The 8,483-nt window shown below is 47.7% G+C and overlaps 1 long non-coding RNA gene across 1 annotated transcript; it reads left to right on the forward strand.

Moving 5' to 3' along the window:
* Positions 1 to 3,664: 3,664 nt before the first annotated feature.
* Positions 3,665 to 7,939, forward strand: LOC116540185. Its single transcript, XR_004264342.1, has 2 exons — positions 3,665 to 3,843; positions 7,434 to 7,939. It is a non-coding gene; the product is annotated as an uncharacterized LOC116540185 (long non-coding RNA).
* Positions 7,940 to 8,483: the final 544 nt, after the last annotated feature.

Consider the following 8,483-nt stretch of genomic DNA (forward strand, 5'->3'; position numbering starts at 1 on the left):
TGTTCAAAACCTTGACCTGTGTGATTTCAGCACCCTTACTGACATTACTCAATTGCGTGGCTAATTAAAAATTGTTCATGTTTCCCAACTGTGGCAGAGACTTGAAAAATAAAATAAAACAAAAAATTGTTAATGCTTATTAGGTGATACTATGTGCCAGGCACTGTTTCCAGTGTGAATAGTCTAATCGAATCCTCTTAACTGTATTATGATTATTCCCATTTTATGGAGAAGAAAACTGAGGCTTAGAGAGATTCCCTGTGGTCACACAGGAGGTGGCAGAGCCGCCTGTTTCTTTTGTTGTTGTTGTTTTGTTTTGTTTTGAGGCAGTGTCTCACTCTGTGGCCCAGGCTGGAGTACAGTGGCAAAATCTTGGCACACTGCAACCTCTGCCTCCTGGGTTCAGGCGACTTTCCTGCCTCAGCCTACTGAGTATCTGGAATTACAGGTTCCCATCACCATCCCCAGCTAATTTTATTTGTATTTTTAGTAAAGACAGGGTTTTACCATGTTGGTCAGGCTGGTCTCGAACTCCTGTCCTCAAGTGATCCTCCCGCCTTGGCCTCCCAAAGTGCCAGGATTATAGACACAAGCTACTGTGCCTGGCCAGCAGCCTGGTTTGGAACCCAGGCAGTCTGATACTCAGCTCTGTCTTGTCATCCACTGTAGCATATATACCATACTGGTGTGTGTGTGTTTGTGTGTTTGTTTGTTTGTTTGTTTGTTTTGAGATGGAGCCTTGCTCTGTCGCCCAGGCTGGAGTGCAGTGGCGTGATCTCAGCTCACTGCAACCTCCGCCTCCCGGGTTCAAGCGATTCTCCTGCCTCAGCCTTCCGAGTAACTGGGATTACAGGCACATGCCAGCTAATTTTTGTATTTTTAGTGGAGACAGGGTTTCACCATGTTAGCCAGGATGGTCTCAATCTCCTGACTTTGTGATCTGTCCACCTCGGCCTCCCAAAGTGCTGGGATTACAGGCATGAGCCACCCTGTCTGGCCCATACTGTTTTTTATTTGTAGTCTAGTGCCTCTGTTTGCATAATAACTCCCCTTATGAAGTGCCTGCCAATGTGTGTGCCAGCCTTTGACGTTCACTACCTGACTCTCACATCAACCCTGGAAGGTGAAGGCACTTGTTAGTCCGCATTTGGTGGATGGGAAAACCAGAACTCAGAGAGCTGAAAGAACTTGCCCAAAGTAACAGAACAAGTAAATAGCAATAGGTGGGGGAGAGAGGGGGGAGGAGTTTGAATTAGAGATGGGGAGGGTTCATACACTGACCCTTGGGATTCTAGAAAACAAAATGTCCTATACTGTTAAACAGATGCTCATCTGATGGGTCTGACCCAGTTTGAGGTCATGGGTTGCCCAACCAGTGGTCCGGAGCCTGGCTTGGCTTGAGAAGTGTCCAGACGAGGGCTGGGTGAAGTCAGAGGCTTGGCAAACACCAGCCATGCTTGATCCCAATCAGAGGGTCATGCAAAGCTTGTGACCCCTGGACCTGGGGCTCCTTCAGGGGCCAGTCTCTGGGCCCTATTCCTCAGTGTGCCAGCCTTGTGCTCCTGAGCTGCAGAATCAGGACCTACAATGGAGCTGGCCACCTCTCAGGAGAGGGGTAAAGAGGTACCTGTGGGTTGGCTGTGTGGATTTCCCAGAAGTGGGAAGAGCCTGGCTGTGTTTTTGTGGTCACGCACTGATTTCCTAACCTGAGTCAGCATGGCCGCTTGGAGGTACAGCGAGTCCTCTCTGTTCCCAGGGTCCTTGGATCCCAGCCTGGCTGAAGCATTTCCAAAACAGGGCCTGGAACAGCGAGGGAATTGGAAGGGGTGGAGATCCCACATCACCTCCATCAGTACCAGCCCACCCGCCATTGTATGAATAACGCCCAGCATGGACTGAGTTCTTACCAGATGCCAGGTCCCGAGCTAAGCATGTCGTATGTATGCACTTAACTAACATTACAGAGATGCGGTGGAGTCGAGGCTCTTCTGAGCACCATTGAACAAAGGAATAAACAGACTCAGAGAAGCCACATCACTTGTACATGGTCCCCCAGAGATGGAATTGCAGGTGTGTGATTGTGGAATCCTGGTGTGTCCTCTCCACAAATTCACTACTTTACTCAGCCCTCAACACAAATCCATCGGGTAGGTGTTGTCACCCCCAGTAAGGATATGAAAAAAATTGAGACTCGGGATGGTGGACATGACTTGGGCAATGTCACTTGCTGTGACAACCAGCAGCTGTTTTTAAGAGTCCAGTCCAAACCCACGCTGCTACAATTTGGCCATGACTACATAAAACCCCTACATTACTTATTACCCCTGTATCCACCACGTCCTCCCAGGATGGGAAGAGGAATGGGGTCAAGGGACTCCTGCATGAGTGGGGCCGCTATTTGGAGAGATGAATGTGTGGCCACTATGAGGGCCCAGTGTTCTCATGGGGGCATGGACGTCTAGAGGCTGAGAGAAGCAGGCTGCCCGGCTGAATTGGTGAGGTAGCCACAGTGCAGGCGTGCTAAGGTACGCCACACTCCCAGGCCTTTCAGGACACAGGCTGCTGGAATGTTTCCCATGGACCAATGCTGGCAGAGAGCACCTACAGGGGGTCTTCTTGGGTCTTGTCCCCTAGGGCCTCCTTGAGGGGCAGAGGTGTGGCAGCAGTGAGAAGCTTGAGTTGGATGTTGGGTCCCTAAGGATTGATGAAGGACTTGCAAGGGACCCCTGGAAGGAGAGGTACATCCCCCAGGGTGAAGGGAGGGCCCCTGTGGCAATGGCCGTCTCCATGGGGCCCACAACAGAAAGGAGCAGCTTGAAGCCAGCCAGGATGGTTGCAGCTCAAGGGAGACCCTTTCTCTCCCCTTGCCATCTCCAATGGCCCCTCTGTGCCCCACGTGTGGGTGAGGGAAGGAGAGAGAGAGAAGGAGCCACCCACACCATCTCCCTGCAGCAGGCCTGAGCTGGGAGAGGGAAGAAGGTTTAAACCCACATCAAATTGGGAATTTTGGTTAGAAGCTTGATTGGACATTCATTAGTCTTTCTTTCTTTCTTTTATTTTTAAACAGAGTTTCGCTCTTGTTGCCCAGGCTGGAGTGCAATGGTGTGATCTCAGCTCACCTCAACCTCCACCTCCTGGGTTCAAGCGATTCTCCTGCCTCAGCCTCCTGAGTAGCTGGATTACAGGCATGTGTCACCACGCCCAGCTAATTTTATATTTTTAGTAGAGACAAAGTTTCTCCATGTTGGTTAGGCTGGTCTCAAACTCCCGACCCCAGGTGATCCACCTGCCTTGGCCTCCCAAAGTGCTGGGATTACAGGTGTGAGCCACCATGCCTGGCCTGGACATTCTAATTTCTAAATTGAGGTTGTGTTTGTGAGCTGAAGTGACCATAGAATTGTCTGTTTCCTCAGAAAGAGTAGGAGAGTAATGGGGGGATTTCACCCAGGGGCAAGGAAAACGTTTCTCCACCAAATACATGTTCAAAGGGACACTAGGAGATAAAAATTAAGGTGTGCTTTGATCATGTCACAGGCTGGGTTTGTTCAACATGCTGGTCGCAGTGAGAAGGAGAATTCTCCAAAACAAGGCTAGGAAGTGAATGTTCCAGAATGTTCTAGAACTTGGTTCATTAGGCAGGCAAGAAGTGTGCCTCTGGGAACCTCTTGAACACTTCATGGGCTCACATACCACCCCCCACCCCCAGATGCTTCCGTTGTTGACTTCTAATGGCTTACTATTTCCCTTTCTGCTGAGAACTGCCATCTCAGGAATCACCTCATCCTGGAGTTTATTCCCCTCACCCACAGGGAGTCTCGCGGCCAACAGCTGACTCGTACAGAGGTACACAAAGCCAGCCTTCTCAGGTAAAGCCTAGACTTTACCTGGGACCACATCTTCGCTTGGTTCCCTCCCTGTCTTACTTCCCTTCATCCCTTAAGGGGTTCTTTCCTTTGTAAATCATACAGTAGCTAATCCTTGCCTCTGGCTCTGTGTCTGAGGACCTGAAGATGATTCTGGGCATCAGGAGGTGCTTTTGTGACTGGGCTATTTTACTAGCTCTGAGCCAGGTAATCCATTAGTGAAACTTCTGGATCCTAAATCAAACTACATAGGTTCAAATCGTAGCACCATTACTTCACTGCTGCGTGACCCTGGTCAATGACTGGTTACTACATCCCAGTTTTCTCATCTGTAATACAGAGGCAAACACTGACCTGCTCCCCAGGGCTTCGCAAGGATTCAACACGAGCACCTAGGATAGTGCCTGGCACAGTCAATGGTGCTATTGTTATTCCTCCAGGCTGACGGCACTGACAAGTGCAAAGGAAGTGGCTTTTTGCCATCTAGTTGAGGATGCTGTTATCCTGGGGTAAGTGGCCAGATCATAGGATGGCTGCAGTTCGGTTGTAATGAAATAATTACCCTTGGCCGGGTGTGGTGGCTCAGATCTGTTATCCAGCACTTTAGGAGGCCGAAGCAGGTGGATCACCTGACGTCAGGAGTTTGAGACCAGCCTGGCAACATGGTGAAACCTCATCTCCACTAAAAATACAAAAATTAGTCGGGTGTGATGCCACACACCTGTAATCCCAGCTACTTGAGAGGCTGAGGCAGGCAGGAGAATCACTTGAACCTGGAAGGCAGAGGTTGCAGTGAGCTGAGATTGTGCCACTGCATGAGACGCCATCTCAAAAAAATAAATAAATAAGCCAACAACAAAAAACCCACCCCTTATGGAACCCCTACTATGGCCTAGTCCCTGTTCCACGTGCTGCATTCGTGCTAGTTCACTCTGTCTTCACTACTTTTCACAGCTGATATAATTATCTCCATTTTACACAGGAGAGAACTGAGGCCCAGACAGTCTCAGAAACCAGCTTTCAGATCCACAGGGTAAAAAAAATGAGTGCATCTAAAATGACTGCAAAGAAAAAGGCCAGGCTGGGCGCGGTAGCTTACAACTATAATCCCAGTGCTTTGGGAGGCCAAGGCAGGCAGATCCCAAGGTCAGGAGTTCTGGTCCAGCCTGGCCATCACGGTGAAGCTCTGTCTCTACTAAAAATACAAAAATTAGCTGAGCATGATGGCGCATGTTTGTAGTCCCAGCTACTCAGGAGGCTGAGGCAGGAGGATCCCTTCAACCTGGGAGTTGGAGGTTGCAGTGAGCTGGGATGGTGCCACTATACTCCAGCATGAGTGACAGAGCAAGACCCTGTCTAAAAAGAAAAAAAAGGTAATGGCAAAAACCACAGTTGCTTTTGCCCCAATCTAATATATGTACATCTACATCTCAATCCTCTTAGCAATAAAAAGAGACAAACTATTGATACATGCAATAACATGGATGAATCACAAAATAATTATACTGAATGAGAGAAGTCACACAGAAAGAGTACATATTGGCAGGGCGTGGTGGCTCATGCCTGTAATCCCAGCACTTTGGGAAGCTGAGGCAGGCGGATCACCTGAGGTCAGGAGTTTGAGACCAGCCTGGCCAACATGGCAAAACCCTGTCTCTACTGAAAATACAAAAAGAAATTAGCCAGGTGGGGTAGCGCATGCCTGTAATACCAGCTACTAGGGAGGCTGAGGCAGGAGAATTGCTGGAACCCAGGGGGTGGAGGTTTTAGTGAGCTGAGATTGGGCCACTGCCCTTTAGCCTGGGTGACAGACGGAGACTCTGTCAAAAAAAAAAAAAAAATTACATAATTTTATTTCTATAAAATTCCAGAAAATGTAAAGGTGTCTATAGTGAAGGAAGGCAGTCTATAGTGATGATGGTCACTGGGAATGAGGGTGGGACGAATGGGGAGTGACTTAGAAAGGAGCATGAGGAAGCTTTTGGAAGCCATGGAAACATTTGGCATCTTGACTGTGGTGTTTGTTCTTTGGGTATGTACATATGTTGAAACTCATCAAATTATTCAATTTAAGTATGTATAGTTTACTGAACATCAGTTATAGCTCAACAATGTTGTTTATTTTTTATTTTTATTTTTGAGACGAAGTCTCGCTTTGTCACCCAGGCTGGAAGGTAATGGCATGATCTTGGCTCACTGCAACCTCCACCTTCCGGGTTTAAGTGATTCTCCTGCCTCAGCCTCCCAAGTAGCTGGCATTACAGGCATGCATCACCATGCCCAGCTAATTTTTGTATTTTTAGTAGAGATAGGGTTTCACCATGTTGGCCAGGCTGGTCTCGAATTCCTGACCTCAGGTGATCTGCCTGCTTTGGCTTCCCAAAGTGATGGAATTATACACATGAACCACTGTACCTGGCAATAATGGTGGTTCGTTCGTTCTTTCTTTCTTTCCTTCTTTCTTTCTTTCTTTCTTTCTTTCTTTCTTTCTTTCTTTCTTCTCTCTCTCTTTCTCTCTCTCTCTTTCTTTCTTTCTTTTTTTCTTTCTTTCTTCCTCTTTCTTTCTTTCTTTCTTTCTTTCTTTCTTTCTTTCTTTCTTTCTCTTTCCTTCTTTCTTTTCTTTCCTTCTTTCTTTCTTTTCTTTTTCTTTTTTTTTTTTTGTTTGAGTCGGAGTTTCACTCTTGTTACCCAGGCTGGAGTGCAATGGCGCAATCTCGGCTCACCGCAACCTCCACCTCCTGGGTTCAGGCAATTCTCCTGCCTCAGCCTCCTGAGTAGCTGGGATTACAGGTATGCGCCACCATGCCCAGCTAATTTTTTGTATTTTTAGTAGAGACGGGGGTTTCACCATGTTGACCAGGATGGTCTCGATCTCTTGACCTCGTGATCCACCCGCCTCGGCCTCCCAAAGTGCTGGGATTACAGGCGTGAGCCACCGCGCCCGGCCCCTTCTTTCTTTCTTAAGACACAGTTTCGCTTTTGTCACCCAGGATGGAGTACAATGGTTCAATCTCTGATTACTGCAACCTCTGCCTCCTAGGTGCAAGCAATTCTCCTGCCTCAGCTTCCCATGTAGCTGGGATTACAGGTGTGTGCCACCAGGCCCAGCTAATTTTTGTATTTTTAGTAGAGATGGGGTTTCATCATGTTGGCCAGGCTGGTTTTGAACTCCTGACCTCAGGTGATCCACCCTCTTCTGGCTCCCAAAGTGTTTGGATTACAGGCGTGAGCCACTGTGTCTGGTTTTGTTTGGTTTTGCTTTGTTTTTTTGAGACAGAGTCTCACTTCTTTGCCCAGGCTGGAATGCAGTGGTGCCATCTCGGCTCCCTGCAACCTCCGCCTTCCAGGTTCAGCCTCACTACTCCGCCTCAGCCTCCGGAGTAGCTGGGATTACAGGTGCCCACCACCATGACTGGCTATTTTTTTTGTTTTTTAGTAGAGATGGGATTTCACCATCTTGGCCAGGCTGGTCTTGAACTTCTGACCTCGTGATCCACCTGTCTCGGCCTCCCAAAGTGCTGGGATTACAGGTATGAGCCACCGTGCCTGGCTTTTTTTTTTTTAAACTAGAGTGGCACAACGAGGATTTGAACCCATGTATATCTCACTGGACATATGCCTAGGAACTGGTAAATTATAAAAAGACCTCCTTTATTGGCTGGAGACGTAGAATTAATCCAAATGGTGTCACCTCAGGGAAGCCTTACTGTCACTTCCATGGAGGACGGTGGCCTGGGCTCTCACCACCCTACTCCCCGTCTTCAGGCTTTGTCAGTGGATCCTTTCCCCACTGACATCCTCCTCCATGTTGTCCTCCAAATGTGCTGGCTGAGAGCCCAGCGCCAGAATTAGAGGGACCTGGGTTTGAATCCCAGCTCTTCCATTAAACACCAGCTGTCTGACCTTGACTGTGTTCCTTTGCTTCTCTGGGCTTCAGATTCCTCATCTGAATAATAATAGAAGCTACCTTGGGATTGCCTCAAGGATCAAATGCAAGAGAGTTCACCTAAAACAATTAGTGGAGGGCCTGGTGTGTAATAAAGCACTCAATAAATGTTAACTATTATTGATCTTCACCTGGGCAGTGGCTGCTGACTGTTTAAGTTTCTCAGCCTTTGAATCGGGTACTTCCGACCCAGCTCTATTTATCGACATGGAAAGATGCCCAAAGCGTATTGCTGAAGGAAAAAAAGCAGGCTACAAAAGATATCTGCCTCACAGGTCATTTTAAAAATCAAAGCTAACAATGGACATCTAGCTCTTAGTAGGGTACCTGGGACGCAGGAAGTGGTCACTGAAAGCTAGCTGTGACTATTATTAATATGAAATCATTTTTGTAGCCTGTGTGATGCCACATTCAAATATTATGTGAGTTCCTGAGAAACTAGATGATATTTGCAATGTGCTTGAATCGAAGGGAGGTAGACCCGCGTGTTCCCTTCTGCTTTCCTCTGACACATCTCAGGGAGTGATCATGCGCACAGCTTGACTTGGCCTTGGGACCTACTGATCCGATGTGAATTTTGGCACTTTTTCTTTTTTTATTTCATTTTCTTTTTTTTCTTTTTTATTTTTTTTTAAAGACGGAGTCTCGATGTTTGGAGTGCAGTGGCTATTCAC

The sequence above is a fragment of the Sapajus apella genome, unplaced genomic scaffold (assembly GCF_009761245.1).
Source record: "Sapajus apella isolate SASKATOON/1434 unplaced genomic scaffold, GSC_monkey_1.0 scaffold137, whole genome shotgun sequence".
NCBI lineage: Eukaryota > Metazoa > Chordata > Mammalia > Primates > Cebidae > Sapajus > Sapajus apella.